This window comes from Pteropus alecto, unplaced genomic scaffold (assembly GCF_000325575.1).
Source record: "Pteropus alecto unplaced genomic scaffold, ASM32557v1 scaffold190, whole genome shotgun sequence".
NCBI lineage: Eukaryota > Metazoa > Chordata > Mammalia > Chiroptera > Pteropodidae > Pteropus > Pteropus alecto.
The window spans coordinates 3,894,723-3,919,439 of NW_006430462.1; the positions used below are offsets into that span (position 1 = coordinate 3,894,723).

The 24,717-nt window shown below is 37.5% G+C and overlaps 1 protein-coding gene and 2 pseudogenes across 15 annotated transcripts in view; 1 reads left to right on the forward strand and 2 right to left on the reverse strand.

Moving 5' to 3' along the window:
• Positions 1-3,749: 3,749 nt before the first annotated feature.
• Positions 3,750-3,868, reverse strand: LOC112481037 (annotated as a pseudogene).
• Positions 3,869-8,609: 4,741 nt separating this feature from the next.
• The window catches only part of MTMR3 (myotubularin related protein 3), a 116,661-nt gene continuing 100,553 nt past the window's right edge, over positions 8,610-24,717 (forward strand). For 14 of the 15 annotated variants that reach the window (XR_003046606.1, XR_003046607.1, XM_025047503.1 and 11 more), the window contains exon 1: positions 8,610-8,801. The gene's annotated coding sequence lies outside the window, so the exon portion shown is untranslated. Of the gene's footprint in view, positions 8,802-8,876; positions 9,156-24,717 lie in introns of those variants that run through there. The other variant, XM_015591094.2, reaches the window with a different exon arrangement.
• Positions 12,632-12,747, reverse strand: LOC112481109 (annotated as a pseudogene).

A 24,717-nucleotide genomic window follows, 5' to 3' on the forward strand; every position in this document is an offset into this window, starting at 1 on the left:
CTGGCGCCTGTTTTAGGGGATAAAACTGAGGCTCAAAGAAAGGGAAGATGTCATATACCTGAATTCACACAACAAGGAAATGGTCTAGCTATGCATCCATTAATCTATCCAAAATATATAGATTGGACTCTCTTTATATACATAGAGAAAAATCACTACAAAAACGTGGGATAGTACAGTATTTCCCAAAGTGGATTCCAAGGTAACCACATCCCAGGAGTTGCCCAGGAATGACATGTCTTCAGCTTAAATGAGTTCTGGACACTCTGAAAACTCCATAACCTCCTCTTTAAAGATCACTATGTATATCAGCCTATCAAGGCTCTGAGAAAGTCCTGAAGAAAAGAAAATAATCTGGTTACTTTTGTTGAACTTCAGCATGTCTCAAATTTATTCAGCTGGAAAACTCTTGTTTTGTTCTGTTTATTTTGACGATAGCTATGTAATATCATCCCTCAGAAACATTTTGGAAATTTTGAAGTTGTAGGCCAGTCACTTGGGTTTGAAAGCTGGCCTGGCCATTTCTTGGCTTCTAAACTCTGAGCAAGTCATCTAGCCTCTTTGAGTCTCATTGGTGGAAAGAGAAGATTTATTTCCGCCTACATCTCTGATACCTTTTCCTGCCTTTAGAGCTGCATTTCCCACAGAGGTGTTCAGGCAATCTTCCATTCTGTTGTGCTAGGGGTAGAGGATATTAGGGCTTTATTTTTTCCCTCTGATTAGATATAATTCTATAATTTTCCAGAGAGACCAAGGCCTCCGGGTCACACTGGCTGCCCTTTTATGCCACGTATGCCCTGATAAAGGAGGATAGAGTGGATTAGGTTCTAGAACAATCAACCTTAAAAAGTCGAGAATGTAGGACTCAGGGAGACAGATGGAATGCAGCCAATAAAAGGACTTGTCAACATTCAGAAACTTGTTGGAACGGGGTTTATTATTTCCTAGAGGTGCTGATGAAGGAATTCGTAATATTAAAAGAATGTAGCCATTGTGGAATCCAGCCTACACTATAATTAACACAGCATTAAGTCATAGAATTTCAGCAAGATTCCAGTCTTAGAATGGTAAGCTTGCCTTACAGAGAGATGCCCAAATAAACCTATACTTGTTCCAATTGGTTGATTCTGTGAATATGTTGCCTCTCTTTTGCCTCTGGATCATTGCATGTGCTATTGCCTCTCCCTGAGTCACCCTTTCTCTTGCTCTTGCTTGATTAATTTGTACCTTTCCTTCCAGTCTCCATCAATGTTACCTGGACCCTCATAAGAATGGCATTAGATTCCCTACCTAATTGTTGCCATAAATCCTCTGTCTTCTCCATCAGAGTACTTACCTGGCCTTCTATTGACTTTGTTTTGTTGGTAGGTCCCAGGAGGGCAGAGACTGGGAATGGAACTGAGATCCTCTGATACTAGGTGTGAGACTCTATTTCATACCCTTTGACCACTTAAATAACTTAAGTCCTCCCCAGTAGATCTTCCACGGCCTTATTTTAGTCTTTCTTGTCATCGCCAAAGAGGTTCAGACTGTTTTGGAAAATAATTTTATAGCTAATGAGATCTTGAAGTAGAGGAAAATTTATCTCATTCTAAGGGGTAGGAGAAACGTGTGCCTTTGGACCTTGGATTTAAATGAGTGAACAAATCCCTGCTAATTCTCTTCCCTTGCTGGGTCCTGTCTGCTTCATATTCAGCAAAGCCAGCCCATGTCATCCATGATTTATGCCCTGCTGTTTGCTCTCTTCCCCCAGAACATTAAACACCCTGAGCACAAGAAGAAGAGGTAATCTTAGGATGCTTGGCTGCCAGATGGGTATTTGGGGTGGGCTTTCTGCACTGGTGGGAAACAGGAGGAGGTTGAAATGTGAAAAAAAAAAGGCAAAAAGAAAAAGAAAAAAAAAAAGACCTATAGGGCTTGCACATAAAAGAAACAAGAAAGCCTCTGTTTGCTTCAACCTTTGCAAAAATCATTGGCCTCGGAGTTGAGAGACCTCATTTAACTTGTTTACTGAGCACCTTGGGGTAAGGCTCTGTCTGGGTCTCAGTTTCCCTATCTATTAGAGGGTCTGGAAGACTTGAGCTCCCCATAGCCTCAGGGATTTGAAGCTAATTGGTACAGAGGCCTTGCATGGAGAGAGGAGTGTAGTACAGTGGTTAACCATGTGGACTCCAGTCTCACCTTCCACTGGCTGTGTGGTCATGGGCAAGCATGAGGGGGTTAATCCCCTGGACCTTCCTCATTGGGCTGCTGAAAACTAAAGCTCTCAGTGGTACGGCACTGAGTCAGCACTTAATAAGAGTCAGTTATTATTGGGGCTGTTGTTCCTGAGATGGTCTCCGACTGTGACCTTGGTGTGTCTCAATCTGAGTCCCCTGCTTGGGGCCTGGCTGGTGGGGGCAGGGCGTCCCTGCCAGCACCTGGAAACTCTGGGCAGAAGGGAGGAGGAGCTATTTTCAGTGGATTCTGGTTCTATTTGTGGCTGTGAGTTGGCCCAGGCCGCAGGGAAGCTTTGGGTATAGCAAGCTGGGTGCTGAAACCGGTGTGTTGTCTTACATTGGGGAGAATAGAGAGAGGAGACAGGGAGAGAAAATGGAGAGGAGGGAAAGGTCCCTTCTTTCTCATGGTCCTCCTCCCCAGCAATCCCTTTCTATCCTATTCTTGTCAATTTCATCACCTTTGCCTTGGGCGGGGATTTAGAGGGGGTTGACTGATTTTCAAGGTGAATTTAGTAACATGGAGCCGTTATTCAATCTGGGTAACATAATGTTTCCAACCAAACAGCATTGATTTTCTCAAACTGAAGTGAGATTCCTATTCCCAGAGGAATTGCAGGGTATTTATTAAGGTGTGAGCAGTGTCTAAACCACCGAACACCTAAGTCATTTATCTAAGTGTAGAGGAAGCACTCTCATTTTCCCAGTGGACCCTGGGACAGTACCTGGCCACAACCTGACCCTCCCCCCTCCTCCACTCCCCACCATGTGACCTAGCAACTTGCTTGGCTTCTTAAATCATTCTGGGCCTCAGTTTCTTCATTTATTGTAATTGGGGGTGGAGCGGGGGCATACCAGGGAGACATTTGGAGCTCTTGAGTCCTTTCCAGATACAATTCTGTGATTCTTTGATGCAATAATCAAATAAGGTGAGGCTGGATCCTTTAATCAGATGATGATTGGTAGGACTGGGAGGATCTGGAGAGAGGATGACATCCTACCCTGTCATTTTCTGGATGAGAAAACTGAGGCCCTGAGGGTGGGGTCAGGTCAGGCAGTGAGTCAGCTGGGTCAAGAATCCAGGCCTCCTACTTGGAATTGCAGCAGGCCTTTCCTGACACTGGTTTGCTAGGCACCTCTCCATGGGAGAATGGGATAGAAACACACCTACTGAGCTCTACTGTGCATGTCACATGTAGTAACTCATTTAACCCCCTTAATAATTCATTTTCTGGATGGAGTGCCCACATAGTAAGGTATGGTGACAGGTTTGCCTAATTCAAGAATTCAATCAGTATTTAAATGTTTCCCCAAATCCAGTTATTTGGGTACTAACCTCGTGGATTTTTGACATAATCGGCTTTGTACTAACATTTACTTTGTATTTTCTTTGAACCAATCCATAATTTTTTTATTTTTATTATTTATTTATTTATTATTTATTTTTATTTATTTATTTTAGGCGAGTCATAGGTTGACCTCACAGATTGCAAGGACCTTGTCAGCTTATAATCCCTTATTTTTTATATTTTACGCCAACAGCACCTGGTCTTCCTAGGTGGTCTCCCATCCAAATACTAACCAGGCCTGGCCCTGCTTAGCTTCTGAGATCAGACGGGATCAGGCTTGTTCAGGATGACATGGCCATAGACAATCCATCATTTTATATAAGTATATTTAGCCCCATCCTCAGCAAAGGTATCTGTAATACTAAGTTTGATCTGTGATATTTTTCCAAATCTATATTAAACATAAATATTTAAATTAAAAATCCATGTACCAACTAAAAATGACTCTGAGGTTGAGAAATTTCATTGAATACTCTTTACCAGTGGTTCTCAAACTTGTTGGTTTCTTTAAAATTATTGAGGGTCCTAATGAATTTTTGTTTATGTAAGTTATGTCAGTTGATATTTACCTTGCTAGAATTTAAAACTGACAAAATATTAAAGTGTTTATTTATTAAAACATCATGATTTAAAAAATAATATTGTAAGCCAATGACGTATTACCACAAATAACACATTTTTATAAAAAATAGCTGTATTTTCCAACATAAAACAATTTAGTGAGAAGAATGGCATCGTTTACACATTTGCAGGTCTCATTAAAGTTATACTTAACAGAAGAATTCTGCATTCTCATATCTGCTTCTGCATTTTCTGTGGCAATTTGTTTTAGCTGAAATATGTGAAGACAATTCAGCTTTATACAATTCAGATAATTGTGGATATTCTTATTTGATACTACATTGAAACTTGATAAGTAGTAGCTTCTTAAAGTGTAGTTGCATAGATTCATATGAACGAATTTTTTGTTCTCAGTTATACTAAAATCCATTGGTTTATCTTGCATTTTGAATGGATCTTTTATTCATGCATGATTTGGAAACAGAATGTATTGGACATTTGGAAAATATTGGTTCACTGGGTTATGCAGCTCTTCCAAATTTTGACACATTTCATATACAATACCAAAAATTCACTTTAGTTAGTATTACCACCAATATAAGCAGAAAAGAAATTTAGGATTGGGAAGTTGTCAAGTTTTGGTAGAACATTTAAGTTTTTCAAAATTCTAATTAAGCTCAAATTTTATCATTGGCAAAAGATACTATCATCTGTTTTACTTGATGTGAAGAGCTCATTTAATAGATCTTTGAGAAAAATATCTGCCAAATATCCAAGTCTGAATAACTGTAGTTTGCATATTGACCATTTTTTCAAATAAAGTAAAAATAGTGTTTTTTTTTTTACACCTTTTCCCCCTAAAAAAATAGTTAGTTAAGATTGCTACTTAAACAATTAATTGCACAAGTGCTTTTCCTTAATATAACCATTCTACTTCTGCACATAGCAAAAGTGCTTTCTGTGTGGGGAGTAAGTGATGAATGAGTATGTGGTTTTATTTTAGAGTGATGAAAATGTTTTGGACCTGGGTAGTAGTGGTTGTTACACAATATCGTGAATGATCTAAATACTACTGAATCGTTCACTTTAAAATGGTTCATTTTATGCTAGTTGAATTTTACCTCAATAAAACAGTGAAAGTGCTTTTTGTGTAATTTCCATTTAATCACAGGACATAATTTAAAAGACTTGTATTCAAAGGTCTAGAGTTAATAAAATTAATTTTTGTATGGCTTTGTCGAGGATATTCTTAAGTCAAACTGGCATTTTGTTGACTACTAGTGCATATTAGTGAAGATGGCGATGGCTACTAGTACAGATGGTACAACTGCCTCGATTTGTGCCAGCAATTTTACCACCACTGCTTTTGTGCCATCGGTGCAGATGTCAATGTGGTAAAAAAATAATAATAATTTCTTAGTATTATTATTAAAATAATTTTGACCTATATAGTCCTTTGAAAGAGTCCCAGGGCTCCCCAGGGCCCCATGGACCACTCTTTGAGGACTACTGCTCTATGCCAAATTTGAGTTAAGCTGACCCACTCTAGCAGTGGGAGTGCAGGGAAGATTCAAATCTCCCCTGGAGATTTGAATCTCATAAATGTGGGTCCAGTTCTAGTTTCTATCTGATCCTGGGCAAGTGGTTTCTCAAAGTTGAGGGTCTCAGTTACCCCTGTCTGCTAGCTGGGCTGGAAGGCCAAGGATATGCTGAAGGGTTAGGAGAGTTTGGGGATCATTCACACAAAGCACTCACTGAAGAGGAAGTGACTTTCATCATTAAGTGGCAAAGACTTAGTTTTGGAAAGGTTGCATTTTGGGGGCTTTAGGGACTTCTGCCTTCCAAGGGGCCCTGTGTGACCTTGGGAAGCCTCCATCAATCAACCTTTCCATCTGTCTTAGGCTACTTCAAAGAGTCCCTGAGCAGCTGGAAGAACATTTTCAGCTTTGAAGATAGCAGGGGGGAAGGAGGCTAGAAAGGGTAGCAGAAAGAGGGGAGGAAGGTCAGGTGGGAAGAGGGAATCCCTCACATGAAAAATAGACTTTGAGTGAGAAGCCCTCACTGAGCCTGGATTAGTTTTCCATCCCTTTTCTTGACTCACTGCACAAAGTTTAGGGCTTTGTCTTCAGCCAAAGGCCCCGGCTCCCCCAATCTCATACATTGGTTTGACTTTTCATAGAGTACAAAAAGTTTTCAAACTCATTACCTTAAAGAACCCTTACACACCTCTGTGAGGTCAGCAAAGTAATGAATTGGACCCCACAGAGCCAGTGAGAAAATTGAGGCGTAGAAAAGGGAAATAGGGAACAAATAAGTGGAGGCACTCAAATTTAAGTCATTAGACTCAGACCAGACTTTTTTTCCATTGCTTCTTCTTAGGCCCTTCTTGAAGTGAATTTTCAAGGCCATGCAGCAGTTTTTTTTATTCAGAGACGGTTTACTAAGGTCTGCCTTAACAGTAATCAGGTGGGCAGCAGTGGGAATGAGGTGTAGTATGAAATTTAAAAGCATGCTCTTGGAATCAGATTGTCTGAGTTCAAATCCTGACCTTTACATCTCCTCACGTGTAAAATGGGGGAGAATGGCAATACCTGCTCAGAGGGTTGTTATAATTAGATATACATGTAAAGTGCTCATATAGCATCAGCATATCTTAAGGTTCAGCCCAAATTAGCTATTATGAGAACAAGGAGGTGCAAAAAGCGATTTTATGGGCACAGAGAAATTTCTCCTATGTCCTACATATTAGTCGAAGATTCAATTTAAAACTTCTCAAGCCAGATTAAAAAGCAAATACGGTGATATTCTGCCTATAAAGTGATCAAAGTGATATGCCAATAGTCCATTCTCTCCCTGCGTGGATTCCTGAGGATTGGCTGAGTGGATGTCAGATAGCCTATTGGCTGAATCTTTCCCCTGAGGCACCTCATTGGGGGAGCTGTTCTGGAGTCAGGTGCTAGCTTTGATCCAATCAGAGGCCACTCAGCTATGGCAACCCATCCTCCAGCCTTTGTCTGAACAGAGGTTTGGGGAGCACAACATGTGCTCAGAGGGGGCGGAAACTGATGGGAACCTTATTTTATCCAATAACTGGAAAAACAGGTGGGAAACCCTGTATTTTGTTTGTCGTTCATCTATTTTCTGTACTATTTTCTCTTTCATTCCATAAAGGCTATAATCATATTACAGAAAGGGGAATGAGGACAGCAAGATACAAATAAAGGTGCAAAGTCGGGAATGAAGTGGAGTGCAGTTAATATGAAGACTTGAAGTGCCAATAGTAGGCCATCAGAGCTTCAAATTTAGCCCTTGGCTTTCGGGAAGCCAAAGTGAAAAGATGCACAATCAGCGGTGTAACACTAATTATCAGAAAGGAAGAGCATCCATTTCTGTGAGAGTAAAGCAAAGCTTTTCCTAACTTTGAACTCTACTCTAATTTCTTACTTGGGGTTTTATTTCAGGTGATGATGCCATGAAGTGGGCAGTACAGCCTAGTGGGTGAGAACGTAGTTTTTGTTGAATTTGTATTTAAATTTTGTTTTAGGGCAGCTTATTCTGGGGCTGTAGCTTGTTCATCTGTAAAATGGAGATAATAACAGTATCTACCTATTAAAGCTGTGAAGATTCAGTTAGATGAACTGTATAAATAAATATTAGCTATTAGTTAATCAAGAAATTTGACTGCCCACTACTTGTCATGTGCAGTTCTAGGGGATAACATGATGAACAAAACAGACAAACTCCTTATTTTCAAGTAGTTTTTGCATTGGAATGGATAGAAAGACAATAAACATGAAAAATAGATGAATCATTGCAGAGAGTGCTGTGGTAAAAACAATACAAAAATTCAAAAGTAGACTTCATTTGATTGGTTCTCTCAGCCATCGTCCAGGAAAGTCAAGGGTATAATGTTAAAATGCAACTCCGATGAGGTGAATTCTTAGGGCCTAAGGTAATTCAGTCCTGATGTGTAGAAATCTTCTGCAGACTCTTGTGGATGGGGTACGATTTATTTTTCTGTTTGAAAACTCACTTCTTCCAGCTGAGCAGTTTGAAATCGCATTCTAAGGAGAACTTTGAGCCCACTAAACTTACATGCTTAAATTAGTTTTAGCCTCATCATAACTATAGGTTAAAGATACTACGTACTTATTGTTCTATTTTACTGGTTAAGTAGAATGAGGCATTGTCTTGTCCAGGGCTACAGAGCGAGGAAAAGATGCCTCCCCAAAATCTGTAGAAACTCTTTTGGTTTTTCCTCCTTGCCCAATTCCCACCAGTTTTTCCCTCCTCCTTCTGAGCTTCTCAGCCAATCCTTTCTCTCGCGGCGGGCATTCCTATGGTCCTAAGCCCCGCCCACCGCAAGGCGTGACCAACTCCCAGGCCCCGCCCCTCCCAACCCGCGATGGCCCGCCCTCTTTCCCCCGACCGCCAGCTGAGAACCCGAGCGTGCGCGCGCGCCCCCGCTCGCGGCTTGGCTCGGCGTCGGGAGCGCGCTCTGTGTGGCCGCTGCCGCCATGTTGTTGTGGTTGTGAGAAGGCGGCAGCGGCGGAGGAGCGGCCAGACGCGACGCTCCAGCGGCCCAGGCGCTGCCCCGCGCCGGCCCTGGCTGGGAGCCTCGTGGGGTGGCGGAGGAGGCCGTGCCGTGGCGGGCCTCGCCATGTCCTGCCGCCGGGTAAGAAGCCCACCCCCCCTCGTCTCCTCCGGGGTTGAGGAGGAGCTGGAGGAGGGGCCGGCCTCGGCCCCGGCGCGGCGGCTGTCACCCTCTGGAAGAGGTGGCGGCCCACGGGGGGCTGTAGACGGCGTGCGTGCCCCAGAGACGGGTGTTCGAGGCGGCGGCAGTCGCCGCCAAGGGGAGGCTTGGGGAGTGGGAGCGCGGTGGCCCGGCTCAGCCCAGACCCTCTGCTCTGGGGAGGCGGGGTCCCGGGCCGGGCGGCCTTCCCGGACCTGGCGGGACGGGCCCTTGGGGCTAGGGATATGAAGCGCTACCCCCAGCGCGTCCAGATAAATGCCCACGGACCCCCGGGAGGTGAGTGTGCACCCCTTTCCCCGACCGGGTGTTTGGGAGTTCACTGTGGCTAGAGGCCGGAGGCTAAGAGCCAGCGGAACCAGCGGAGCCACCGGGGCGAGCGATGCGGGCCCGAGACTTGTGGGAAGGAGGAGTGGCTGCCTGACTGTGCAGCAGGGCATCCTCTTGACCTGGTAGTACTTGGGTGGAAGGATGGTTCGGAGGCGGTTGAGAAAGCTCAGGGAACACTGGTCAAACAGCTCCGCAAAAGATTACAGTGTTATTTCTTAGGTGGAAATGGTGCTGTTTTATGTATTGCATTGTGCTGCTTAGGACCCCTAAAATCATACTGTTGATTGGACTTTGGGCTGGTAAACTTACGTCAAAAAAAGAGAGTAATGGGGCATATTTCACTTTAATAAACTTCTCTGGGGTCTGATAATCTCACAGTTTTGCACATGAATTGCTGTAGGTATTGATGTTCAGGTGTCTTCTGCAGACCGAGGCCTAAATTCTTGACTGTTTTGGTATCTTGATGTCCACTTTGTTAATCTGGCAGTATCTGTTTTTTTCGCAGTGAAAAAAGTGCGCCTACTTTTCTAGTTTAGGTTCAACTTAGTTTCTTATTATGTGGAAGGTGATGCCATTGGAGTCCTGGGTTGAATTACAAGAGACAGTTTTTTAAAATGTAAAATGCTTGTGATTTGTACGTGGAGAAGGGCAGGGACCTCTCCCTTTCAGATTCAAGGCTGTTTCTGTAGGGCAAGAGTCACGATCCTCGTTTTTGTTGGGAGACCAAGTAAGTTATGTTGGTGGCATGCAGAAGGTCTTTCCTTTTAGGGCCTGTGACTTGGATGGCTAGAAGAGTTTACAGAATGACAGCTTTAAGTAAGCCCAATACTCAAAGTAGTATTAAACTAGATTTGGAGGGTTCTAGAATTTTAGATTGGCTGCCTATGGAGGCCTCTTTCAGCTTTAATTACCTCTCTCATTTTCAGATGACCCAGAGCAGTTCATGTGACCAGCACAGTGGTGTAGCCCCACTTGTAAGTACGTTAATGGCAAGCCAATAGGAGGACCCTAGTTTCTCAGCTTATAGGTCAGGTTCTTTAGTTCAGTGCTAGTTAAATACCGGTCATCAGAAATAGTATGGACTGCCTGAAATGCTGATTCTTGGTCCTCACACTGGGACTCCGTGAATTAAAACCTCTGAAAGAGGGGCCTGGGAATCCATCCTTACAAAGCACCCTGAATGATACTGGTCAGCCAGGTTCGTGAACTTCTGCTTTAGGTTACCTTTGGTATTCCAAAAGATTCTTATTAATTACAGCTTCTGAGAGAGTGCTTTTAATTGTTTAGAGCTCTTTAAGAATTTGAGAGGTAGGGAAGAAGGGGAAACCTGAGAAATTTAAAACTGAAAATTGAGCATCTCCTAATAATGGATTTATGTAGAGGAAACAGATGTGTTGCCCAGAGTTATTTATGCAAGTCCTCAGGAACACAGCTAGATAAAATTAGATACTGCTTGACTGGAGAGATGTCCAGAGACATATGGAAGAATCCAGAGGAAAGAAGCAGAGGGAGAGACAGTAAGTCTACTTCTTGCTCACTTCGTCTGTCAGAGGTGCTTCTCTACATCATGATTGCTCCTAAACCATCTCACCCAGGTTTCTAGTAAAGTGAGGGTAGGGTGGGTGAGTTAGCAGTCTTTTGAGACAAGGGTTGTAAACCAGAAAGCTTTAATGTGAATTGTGAAAAGTTCTTGAAATTTGCCTTAAGGCATGAGGAGAGTGGTAAAGTCAGTTTTTAAATCTGTTCTAATTCTGGTTAACACCTTCTGTGGTAAAGTGGAATGCTGAGTTATGAAGGAAGTATTCATATTGTAGAAGGGTGTGTGGTTTGTAATAAGTTTTAGAAGTGTTGGCAGAAACTGTTGTTATAGTTGTGTAGGGTAGTGAAGGAGTTTAGTTAATATTCTGGCAGGTCATGGAGTAGTATTTTTAGAGAAGTGCACCTAGTTGTGCATTATAAGAACCAGAGGCCATGTCTATTTTGTTCTTTGGTGTCTCCATTACCTAGCTAACTGGAGTTACTATACCCTGAGATGTTTGAGTAAATGAATGGTATTGAGATGGGAAATCTGTTAATGATGGTTGATAACAACGTTAGTTATTAAAAGCTATTTGATATCTTGCATTGGATTAAAGAGCCAGTTTTTAGCCCATGTGGTTCGGAACTTTGAGTCCTTCAAGAAATTCTGTTTTCTAAAGATTGTCATTGTACACTATTCTATTCCCTAGTTTTTGGTCTTAAATGTGTCTTTAAAAAATGTGTCTTAAATTTTTTAGGTGTTAATGACTTTTTTTGGACCACATTTTATTAAATGCGGAGGCATTTAGAATAGTGGGAAGTCATAGATTGGCAGAGGGTCTGTGTCATTAATTGAATAACTGCGTTTGGGAATGTCACTTCTCTGGGCCTTAGTTTTCTTATCTTTACAATTAAAGGCTTCTACTCATTAATCTCAAGTAGTTTCTCCAGCCTGATTCTGCAAATCTTTAATAATTTGTAATTGTGTTATTTGGTATTCATCTCATAGGTAGATGAAACCTTTTTAATCAAAACAAACAAGCAAACATTGTCTTGGATTCTGCTTTTAGCTTATGGATTTTATACATTGTCCAGAAGTGCTCTGGAAATTGAGTGTATGTTGTATTATGCAGAAACAACATGCTTATGCTGTTGTAATTCATGTAGTGTGGAAATCAAAACGGATTTCACATAGGGAACTTCATAATTTAGTGTGAAGCCACAAGATTAAGGATGGTTTGGGGGAAGTTTGTGCAATTTATGTGGCCAGCTGTTTATTACAGACCACCCAATTCTGTAGTTTTCTGTGATGAATTTATAGGTAATTTTATAATCAGTGAAATGCTGATTTAAGACACAGTAGGAGATCATACCTGTATTGAATTGAACTAAGATTCCCAATAAATTTAGAGGCTACCAAAATTGTTTACCTTCATTACTACTTTTAATTTTAATTGTTTGATACCAATATTGGTATCATGCTTTCATCTTCACTTTTGCATCTAGAAACTTTAATACACTTTTTAAATTCATATTTGTATCATGTTAAGAATGAAAATTGTTGTAGCATGAGAATGAATAGATTAGTAAATCCTGGGTTCAAGCCTAGGTTGTGCTCTACATTAGCTGTGTTGTTTCTGGCAAGCCACGTATCCCCTCTGAGCTTCAATTCCGTCATTAGTAAAAGGAAGAAGAGCAACTTCTGTTTATTTCACAATGTCAGGGAGGATCAGATGAAATGTATATGGAAAGCAATCAAACAATGTAAGGAGATATTAGAATCCTATTGTATTACAATCCTGTTCTATTTTCTTGGAAGAGTTGGCTTATGGAGCAATGGTAAATTTGCTACATGTTGTTAAGTGCAAAATTTATTTATTCATTCATTCATTCATTATTATTATTTATGCCTACAGCACCTGGTCTTCCTAGGTGGTCTCCCATCCAAGTACTAATCAGGTCCAGCCCTGCTTAGCTTCGGAGATCAGACATTGGGCTTGTTCAGGGTGGCATGGCCATAGACCATGGACCGTGGCTCCACTGGGGTGTGAACCCAGGACTTTCTGCGTGTAAAGCAGATGTGCTAACCGCTACACTATGGAACCACGTCCTCAAGTGCAGAATTTACAATTTACTGCTGTAATTGATATGGCAACAGAAAAGATTTCAGCTTCTGTACTCTGCCTGGAGAAATCTTTCAGCACTTGTATTCTATCTGCCAATAGGAATAGTCACAGTGTTGCAGGAACTTCAGAGGGACCTAGGATGTCACATTTGTGCCAAGGTTTGCACTTGGAATAGACTTGCTAGATTTCACTCATTTTGTTATATTGAAGCTGTGGAGGAAGGTGGTAGGGTCAAGGAGTTTAGTATATTCTCTGTAAAGTTTTAGTGCTATCTTTTCTAAATGACAGGTGGCAAGTTACAGGGTAATGAAATCGATGTGATTTTAAAAAACATTAAAAAAAGAAAGAAATATCAGCACATAGCAAATGGTAAAAGTTAAGTATTGATTTGGGAAGTTTTGGTATGAAGACAAGATTGCTAACTTGAAATAGGGTAGTTCTTATTTTTTTGTTCTATGCCTGTCATTTTTCTATAAGATAAATCTGTAATTGTAAAGTATTTAGACTGATTCCACAAACTACATGGGACACAGTAGTGTTTACAAACTACAAAGTAGTAGTTTTTGGAAGTGCTGTAGAGCAAAAGTAAGTTTTAACTTAATCTCATTTTTAATTTCAAAATGCAATTGTAATTTCTAATTATGAAAGCTACAATACACTTTCAGTATGGAAATTAAAAAAAAATCCCTACAAAAAATAAGAATTGAGATAACTCAGGAGAATAAAGAAAAGTGGAGATAACCATAATCCCACTTAGGTGTAATATTTGGTGTTTTTCTTTTTGACTTACACATTATCTACTGAAATACTTTCCATGTCAAATTGATGTTCCCTTAGTGGGTATTTAGTGTTCTGTGATCTGGATGCATCTTAGTTTACAGCAATTCCTTGTTAATGGACATTTTCAATTTTTTTTCTTCAAACAGTGCTTGATGAATTCCTTTCGATTTTTTATACAATTGTGCTATTTCCTTAGGCTAAATTCCTAAAAGTGGGCCTATCTGGTTAAAGGGTAGTATGTTTTAAATTTTAATATACTCAGAGTGCCCTATAGATGTCTATTTTAAAATCCCACCAACAGTATACTAGTGTCCGATTCCATATGTTCTTGCTAATGATTTATTATCTTTCAGTTTGTTGGTGGGAGTTTAAAATAGTTTGGGAATAGTTTTTCTTTGTTCTTTTTTCAACATCAGATCTTAGCCTCTATGGTTTAACTCTGCAAGGAACAGGTGACAAGGAGGGCAGTGACACGGAGTACTTTACAACAGGGGTCTCTAAACTTTTTGATAGCTCATCTCAACAGTAAAAAAATGTTGAGCATTAATCCTCCAACCTTCGTATTTATTTAATTTACTAACATATATATATATATATAGAAACTGGTTATTGTGTCCCTTATGAATATAAATCAACAAAAAATAATGAGAATGAGAATTAAAAATAAAGCTCAGATATCTTTTTCTTGTACTCCAGTAGAGCATCTTGGGTAATCTTTGCAGTATATCATACTCTGCTTGAGATATGACTGCTTTAGATTCTTAAGATTTAATGTTGGGCTTTTATGGATGATTGTTTTGGGGCATTTCCACTGGTTCTGCAGATGTTCCAGCCTAGTCTTTAAAGTGTCCCATGCTGTTGGAATCATATCTGCAACAAGGGCAAACATATAAACCTTGCTCATAAAGCATCAGTGTGATATCTTTTGTCATTGTCGAGGGTAAATAATAGGATAGGAAAGGGCAAATAATTGGATAGGAAACAGTCTAAATGATATGAAGAACTGATAATGTATAGAGCATATTTTAGAACGTCTGTGCTTTATAGAAAGCAGTTCAGTTATAACATATCCCTATTTTCTAAGAGCTTAGGTTTTAGAGACTGAGTAAAGGGATGAATAATTGCTACTTGCTTTCCTTTGCTGACAAAGTACCACAATTAACCTGTCACTCTAACCATTTGGAAGAGCCTGAGCCTTTAACTTTTAAAAAATGCTTTCTTGGGCCGAAACTTTCCATGATGAATCTTAAATTGAAAAGTAACTTTTTTTTTTTTAAGTTCGAATAAGTTGCTTTTGATTTGGCACCCCCCCCACCCCCATCCAATAAGTTATGAAATCAGGAAATGGTGATTTTGCACTAGCAAAATGAGTCTCCCTTTTTCCTCCCATAATGGGGAACTTAATTTCAGTTATTTCATATGGGTCATTGTGGAAGAAAGATAATATTGAAGTGTTAGATATTGTGAAAGGAGCAACTCAAATGATTAGTTTTTGCCAGTTAAAAGAAATGAGATAATTTATATTGAAGATGATTGCTATATACAGTGCTTTGGAAAAAAAGGCCAGCTATTATCCCTTTTTACCTCAGCATGATTTATAAGATTCTTTCATATGTATCTTCTTAGAACCTCAAATGGATTTGAGAGCATCATTTAATCAAGGATATTGTGAACTCCTTTGGGGGTTACATGCCTAATGTTTGACATTATGTTTAATAAGAGATAGACTCCAAACCCTGCAGAAGTAGGTACTGATGGCTGATCTCCTTCACTCCACATCGCTTAATATATTGTCTAGTACAGAGTAAGCTGTCATAATTATGAACTGTGTTTAAACGCTTACATATTTATTTACACCTGAAAATAAGTTATAGCACTGTAAAACCAATACTATTTTCTGTAGTTAGATTGTTCTTTCATCTGATGTGCACGGAAAATGTTTTTGTAGGGGTCATTAATATCAACCTTTCAGATATCCTTTTACCTCCTCTTAAGGATAGTTTCAAGATGACAAAAATTAGTCTTGATGTAATTCCTTTTACTGTGTATGTCCCTCCTACTGCCAGGACTGTTTGTATGTGTATTATTTATGTGGTAGGCTGCTATTTAAAAAGGAAACATGCATAGTCTTTGGGTACATAGTGATTCCTGAAACATGGACACCAATTTGCCATGAGGGTGAATGAAAAGGAGCAAGTATGATTTCTCTCACTTGTCTCATTCTCTTCAGTTCTATGTACACATGGTTTTGGCTTATTCTGAAAATACTGAAGAGAATTAGTCTTTCCAAGAATTAGTATGTTATTTCCCCTTTGTTCCATTGTACTTAAAATCCTGTTTAGTAAGTGAACTAATATACTTTTATACATGAGAGACCCCTGGAAAGACAGGAGTGGAAATATTAATTTCTGACTGGTTGGGATAGTATGACTATTTTCTGCTTCATGTTCTTCTGTCGTTTCCCAATTTTCTATAATGAGCATGTATTACTCTTATAATTAGGAGAAACTGCTATTTTAATGTGCATTTTAATGTCGTTAGTTTTCATTGAGTGTCTTATGAAGGTTTAAGTCATAGTCACCAGTGAGAAAGTGGATTGTTAACTGGCTCCAGGTCATAAACAGAGCAGCAGTTGTAGGAAGTGGTATGGGTGGAATGAGCAGGCAAGCTGATTTAAATTTTCTCATTGTAAACTCCACTATGACTGAGATAGTCTGGAACTTAGATTATAAATAAACACAAGAGGACCTCCATTTAAATTTTCTCAAAGAGCTGATCAAGGATTATGAATAATGCCTTAAAAAGAGAAATTGATTCTATAAACTCTAAACACAAGACTTATCCTGAATTCTCAGTTTTATTGACTTACCATGTGAATTTCAGCAAGTTCTGTAGCCTTGTGTGTATGTGTTTTAAATATCAAGTGGGATTATAGCAACTCATATGTAATATGGATTTGTACATGTAATTGAAACTGGAAGATATTTAGATAAATGACTTTATGACAATATAGTCTTATTGGAGTTCTGTTGTTAATACAGCTGGAAGTTGGGCCACTGTAAGTTTATATACTCTTTTGGTGAAAAATACACTCTTCCTATATTTTAGGAAGATCTATGTAATATAGAGTTGAAGTGTTTAGATAGGGCCTGTTAGTGTTTGCTGTTAGTTTATGGCACATTATAGTCTCTTAAATGCTTGTGTAAATAGATGACATATCATTCAGAATGTTAGATTTCTGGGGTAAGACATTTGTAATTATCTGCTCTTTATTCTTTTAAAGAATAAGATTAAAGTTGAAGAGCAATCAAGGTAATAAAGGTAGATACTAATATAGGTTTATGGTTTTTTTTTTTCTCAGTTAGAAATTTTATAATAAGAATAACAGGCTTATTAAAAAAATACTTCAAAGAAGTCTCCAAAGCCCATCTTCCTCTGTTCCCAAATTCTACAACCCAGGTTTTCTTTCCTTAAAAGTAAAATTTAAATCTTTCAAAAATTTAGAAAAATATGGAGAATAATTTAACAAATGCCATGTATCTGATTTAATAGATGTTGATTGAGATATATTAGATGTTGACATTTTGTTAGGTTTGCTTCAAAGGTGTATTTATATTTGTTTTTAAAAATTAAAGTATTATACAGTTGAGTCCCTTTTGCACTCTTTGATTCTATTTACATTATCCAGAGCTTATTTATCTTTCTTAGCTCATTCTCTTATATTCTTCTACAAATATCTGTATTTCATATGTAGTATTATTGTGTTTCAAATATATATGGTACCTTAGTATACTCTGCAGTTGAAAAGGTTGAAATTTATGTTGATATGTTTATTTACTTCATTTAATAGCTAAATAGTATCCAGTTGTATGAATAGAATATAATTTTAGTCCCCTCTGGTTAGTTGTTTTCAGTTAATTTATAGATTTAAAAATTTCCCTCCAATGGGGTCAAATTGTACATGCTGATCCACAATTTGCTTTTTTTTTTCTGCTAATAATAGTATATTACAGACATTCTTACCTTATCACAAAATGTAGATTTATCTCATTTTTAAGGACTTTAGTTTTTTGTTTTTAAACTTTTTATAGACATGTTACAATTATTTATCTGATCCCTTACTGCTGGACATCTAGATATTTTTTTTTGGCATTTTTTTCATATTATAAAAAGTGCCGTTTGTGATGGATGTTCTTGCACTTTATACTTTTGAACAACTGAAGGATTATTTCTACAGAAATAATTCTGCAGAATAAAATCTTGGAGACTAGAATTGCATGCAAAAAATATTGATGCTGTTATATTAAAGATAGACCAGTATATATATTTGTAACTTTCTTATTCCTGATCTGTTCACTTGGGTCTGTTCAAAGTGGGTGCTATGTAAGAGGTGCTGAGATGAATGGCTTCATAATACAAAGCAACTAATATATTAAAATTGCATAGTAGAGACTAAGAGGAATCCCAGCTTTATATAGGTAAGGCACACAAAGCTGTGTTTGGGGAATAGTTTTAGTTTTGCTAGAATAGAAGATAGAGAATTCAAAGATAAATTTTAAAGTGTGTTTGCTGTAAATTGTTGAAATTAAATCATTAAAAGTATATTTTCCTTTACTCTCTATATTGAGCCTTAAATTTTAGACTCTTGAGATCAAATGCAATTCTGGGGAAGATGTGTCTGATGACAGTGTGTGAAATTGGGGGCAAAGATTGGAAAGCAGTGAAGAATCTGTACTGTACTCAGAATAAGGTGATGTGGACTGGAATTAAGGCTGTGGCAAGGTGGTAATTCAGGTAGCTAGATTAATGTAGAAGATATCCTAAAGGAAATATACGAACAATTGTGAAATAGATGGGAGGTAAGGGCAGTGATTCAAAGTTGATGGGTTTTAGAATTTGGAGAAAAGTGATAGTACAGAAATGAGAAATTGGGAGGAGGAGCTGTTTTTGGAAAAGAACTGAAAAGAAACCCTTTACATGTATAACACTGAGGCCAGGGGATATACAAGTAAAAAAGTCCTGCACGAACTTGAACATAGAGAATTTGATGTAGGAAGAAAGGTAGGCCTCATCTGGATGAGATCTTGAACCTTGAAGAGCTGAAGATTGAGAATCACATTTAAGTGGGGTGGAAGAGGATAGAATTAAAAAATAAAACTAACTTAAAATTAGATTAATGAGGCATAGTGGAGGCCAAGAAGGGAGGATTCCAAAGGAATGATAGGTTTGAGAGAGATGAAGATGAGGTCTCAGGAAATAATTTGATTTGGTGATTCATACAAGTCATTGGTCATCATTTTCTTGGATTAATTTTAGGATAGTGAGTGACTAAAAGTGAGTGGAAGATGAACCAGCATATATAGAGCTTCCTCTGGTGATTCCTTCTGTCATTTGATATCTGCACTGTCCAGGACATATTGAGCATTTGAAAATTAGCTTGTTTGACCAAGGAACTAAATTTTAAAATTTCATTTAATTTTAATTAATTTAACTTTAAATAGTCATGTGTCTAGTGGCTACCATGTTGGACCGCACAGATTATGGACTCAATTTGAAACATTGATGTAGATTAGCAATAAGATATCTCAGGATAAAATAAGAGCATTTAGTTATTTTAAAATTTTGTTGCAGTGCTATCGAAACAGTGTTGGAATTATATATTCTAGTGCAAACTACGTTTTTACATTTTTATTTTTTGTGTTCAGTGTTGGCCATAATTAATCGACATTTCTTTTCTATCATTAAGAACAAAATTAAAGAATGTAATTTTAAGAGCATTATGGTCTGAAATCACTTCATGACTTTCTTACCCTTTTTCTTCTGTCTTGCCTTTGAAAAAAAGTTCCAATTCAAATTTTACCGATGAAAGAATAATACAATATTTATTGAGACATTTTGGGTCTCTATTTTCTCCAACTAAAAGTAACTGAATATTTGTCTTAGAAATCTCATTGGGGAGAGAGGAAATACCAGCTAAATTGACTTTAAATAAATCAATATCTTAGATATTTTATTGCTTGAGAAATGGTTTACTTTGCGAATGATTTATAGTAGTTTAAATTTGAATATTTGATAGTATCGAGGGATCCTTTCTTACTGTCTGGCTAACCTAAGTGCATTTTGTTTGCAAGAAGAAAAATTGAAGCATACATGAAAAGACCCATTCACAAGGCAACATACTATGTAATTCTATTTCCATAAAGTTTAAAAAACATAAAACTAATGAATGGATGGGATTGGAAGTCTGAATAATGGTTATCTTTGGCAGTAAGCACAAGGGACAAGGGAGATTGTAGGGGTGCTGGTAATGTTTTCTATCTTGATTGGGGTGGTGATTTCATGGTTGTCTTAAGTTTATGGGAATCACTGAGTTGTATACTTGTGATGTGCCTTTTTTTGTATGTATATCTCAGTTTAAAAACTTTTACCCCCTCACAAAATTTTAATTAACATAATCAGCTGAATTTATCTTCCTTTAGCTTCTTTAACTTTCCTACTACTTGTTTGTATATGAATACACTTAATGAAATATTTTTAATCTTTTTAAGTTATATAAAACATACAGAAGAGTGCATAAAATAAATGTATAGCTTAATGAATTTTTAAAATGAATAAATTGGAGGGTTTTTTTTTTTTTTTTTTTTGGTGGGGGAGGTATGTCATACCTGTGTCTATCGGGAGGGAAGGAGTTGATGGAGGGCTGAAATTTTTGAAGAAAAGAGTTTTGAGGAATCTCAGAATACCAGATCCTCATCTTGGCTCTGCCTTTACTTTGCCATCTCTTTGGGCAAGTCATTTAATTTATTTGGGTCTCAGATTTTTCTGTAGAAAGGGATAATTTGGTGCAATTCAGATAAAATTATAGGAACATGGAATAGTGTTACTATAAAGACCTTTAAGGCATTGACATTTAGTCTTATTACAGAACAGAATTGTGATGTATAAAGGTAAAATGATTTGCCCAAGGATACACAGCTGGTGATTATTAATATCATTCATTTGTATTAGTTTAAGACTTTCTGAGGCTTGCTTAAGTATGCCAGGCACTATTCTAAACTATTTACATGTATAAACTCATTTAATTGTCTAGGATTATTTTCAGAGATAGGTATAATTACTCCAATTTTACTGATGTGGAAGTCGAGGCAAAATAAGATTAAGTAACTTGCCCAGGTTCTTGGACCTGAGCTCTAAACCAGTTTGCTATACTGCCTAATTAAGTGAAAGCACTTAAAAATTTATGCAGGCATTAAGAGCTTAGAATAAATCTCCTGGAGGTTTTGTGAAGTAAAATTTTGGCTTTTTGAGCCAAAATTAGGAGAGGAACCTTACTTGTGACCATCACAATTCTGGAAAAGATGTTAATATTTTTTGTGTGGGTTTTCTTCTCTCCTTGACAAAGCTGATTTTCTTTTAAAACTATTAGGATGTAAACACAAAGTTATTTTTTTAAAAAAATATATTTTATCTTTTAATCCTAAGGGAATTTATTATTACCTTACAAATATTGTTTAGATTTCTAGGCAAAATGTTGATAGAAGGGAGTTTTCAAACTTGGAAGCAGATCTAACAAGGTTTAGTGTTTCTGCTTTGGTTGTTTAAGTAGCATCTGGTCCTTGTTTTCAGAGCAATAATTAAGATTCTATGGCTTAAATTTATTTTAAACTAAGGTATAATTTACATACAATAAAACTCACCCTTTTTGAGTACAATTCTTCAAGTTTCGGAAATCACATATGATTACCACTATGATCATAATACAGAATAGTTTCATCACCTCAAAAAGTTTTCTCCTGGCCCTTTAGAGTCAGCCCCTTCTGTCATCTCCAGTGTCTGGCAACTACTGATCTGTTTTGTCACTATAATTTTGTCTTTTCCAGAATTTCAAATAAATGAAGTCATGCAATATATAGCCTTTTAAGTCTGGCTTCTTTTATTTAAATGCACTTTGAGACATCCATATTTTGTGTGTCAGCAATTACTTTTTATTGCTAAATAACATTCCGTTGTAAGGATGTACTACAGTCTGTTTATTCATTTTTCAAGCTCATTTGGGTTGTTTCCAGTTTTTGGTAACTACAAATAAAGCTGCTTATAAAAGCATTCATTCACTTTCCCACACACGTGTATGTGTGCCCATATATGTGTTTTGTTATTGTCTTAAAAAATGTGGTGCCTAGAGCTTTTGTAACTTCACTAAAGAACCTGAAAAAGCTTGTAGTTGTCACTGAACATTGTAAATTGCTTAGTAAACTTCACCCCCAAAAAAGCCCAGTCTGGAATGACAATAATTTGTTATATAATCTTACAGTGTAAACTATAAATCATTAATTTTTTTAAATTAAGAAAGTAGGCACATGTACTTATTCAATGGATAAATTTACTTATAAAACTCTTTAATACATAATTTTATATTTTATATTTTTAGTAGCTCTTGAATTGTGAATCTTTGGCTTTTGTTCCTCTAAGTAGCAGGATTGTTATGTAATTGGTTATTGAAAAGTCCATAAGTAAAACATGTTTAGCACTACAAGAGGTTTTTCTTCATCCCTCCCCCAAGATAGTTGGAAGTTTGAACATTGGTAGCCATAGTTTCATATTAACAAGACACATAAAATGTTTTGTGGTTTATGGTTGATTAGCTTCTTGAATTAAATTATCTTGTTTTATGTAGTGAGTGAGCTTTCTTTTTCTAGCAATATGAGGCCAAGAGAAAGAGGTGGGACCTTTTTAGCTTGGAAAAGAGATTACAGGCAATTTTTACAAGTTAATGTTTGGAGGTTACAATTTGGACCCTGCAGAGGACTACAGAGACCATAAGTGGTTTGGCATTTTCAAGAATAGTATGTGTGTTTGTATTTCTTTTGCTTAATGTAGAGTCTTGGTGTAAACCCTTCAGATTTAAATGTATTGTGTTCTTTGGTTGAGGTACTTGATGTAAAGAACTACAGGGCTTCTTTCAGCAATATACATTTCTTCTGAGTTAAAATATTCAGAAAACTGAATATCGTATTTAGAACCAAGACATATTACACTTCATATATGCTCATTTGGTAAGTGGATTTCTATCAGTAGGCTGTCATGTTTCTAGCTAGTTCACATGGAACTGTCTACCTGGAGATGCCCAATCTTGACAGTAATGGAGACTGCAAATTAACAGTTGATCTGTATATAGTTGCTTGATATGGACAAGATTTAGGCTCTTTTCCAGAGTTGCTGATTTAAGTCCAGAATTCCAGAATAGGATCGCCAGAATTAAAACCATGAGATTGTGGAGGTAACACCTATGGGACTGGTATTATAAATACAATTTTAATTAGCTGTATTAGTTGCACACTTTATTTTCACTGCCATTTATCAGCAGTGAGGGCAGGTCATATTATTACTCTCACTTTACAGGTGAATAAATTATTTCATAGCTGTCAGGGTTTGTCTGAGATTGCACTGTTTGTGAATAGCTAAATGAGAACTTGAACCTAGATCTTCTGACATCAAGTTGATTCTCTTTCCACTATTGCAGTTTAGTGTGGTGATTAAGATCTCAGGCTTGGGTTTGAATGGTGGCTCCACCACTAGTATGGTACCTATCCGTGATCTTAGGCAAATTCCTTAACTTCTCTGTGCCTCAGATTTCTCAGTTTTAAAATGGAAATAGCAATACTTATCTCTTGGGGCTTTTGTGAGGGTTCAGCAAATGCTTATAACAGCTAGCCATTAGCAAGCACTTCATATATACTGGTTGTGGTTATCACTGTTATAACAGTGATAACAGCACAGCAACAACGTTTGCCTCTTTCCAAAGGGATCAGCGTTAGGGTTGAAAGATGGCAAATGCAAGAATGTTCAAAGGTGAGAGATTTAGAGCCCAGGAGAATCGAGCTCTAGTAAGTAGTAGTAGTAAGGGGAGTTGATTTTGGCAGAAAGGTGGGGAGTGTTGGGGGGTGTGTGTGTGTGTGTCTTGCTTTTAAACATGTAAGCAGTTGGACCTCTCAGTACAAATAAGCAGTTGGAGTTTCAGGGCATTTTTAGAAGGATTATTACTGGAGGTAAATTTCTAAATCACCATCATAGATGATGTATGGAAAATTAACTTTGTACCAAGATTTAAACAACACCAAGTTATTGCCCTCTATGCTTATGGTTCTTAGCGCTATTTCTTACATAAGCAGTAGGAAGCTTATCATACATTTTCCATTTTTAGTTGTTACACAGAGAATACAGAAACTCAGCACATATCTTAGTATAAATAACAGGGAAATCTGAATCTCCTTAAAATTTCATACTTTAGTGAATACTTCTTGAGCTCTTTTACCATGTGTATCATTCTTAAGGGCTGGGGAATTCTGAAGTGTAAATTAGAGGATTGTGCCATTTGGTGTTTGGATCTTGTGTGTGGATAAGGTGCTTCCTTGGCATAAGATAATATTCTTTTAAAATAATGTTCTTTTAATTTAAGTTCTAAATTAAATGCAGGTTCTTTGCATTTACTTGTTAGGGAATACCTTGCCTTTACTATAATAGCTGTTATATAGAATTATATATTCACAGTATCTTTGAATTTGCAGTTGTTATATATTTACACTTTTTCCTCTTTTCGATATTTCAGCAACTTTTTTGGGTTTTTGGTGCATGCCTTAAATTTCTACACTAAAAACCTGCAAAGCATATTTTAAATTGTGGCAAGTTTCTTAAATCTGTAAATCTGTATATATTATCTTTTAAAAATGCATTATATATCCTTTTACTGACAAGCCTGAAACGAGCTCTCAGTATCTCAAAGTCCAGATTTACCCTGAACATTTGCTCTCATGTCAATTTTTAAAGTATAGAAAAACTTTGGTGTAGTAAAAACTGGTGTCTTTTAAAGAGAATAATACCATGAATATTTCTCTTACTTTGTATATCCAGAAAGCATTATTACTGTCCAATATTCTATTCAGGGCTTGGAGCTTTCCCCATTTCTGCTTGTAGAACTACTTTAGTGGTACTACATAAACCCCTCCTCCCATTCCCAACCATGTTTTACCTTCTCAAAACTAAGAATTACAGAATTTTTTTTATTAGTGTGTTCCTGTAAAAAGGTATTA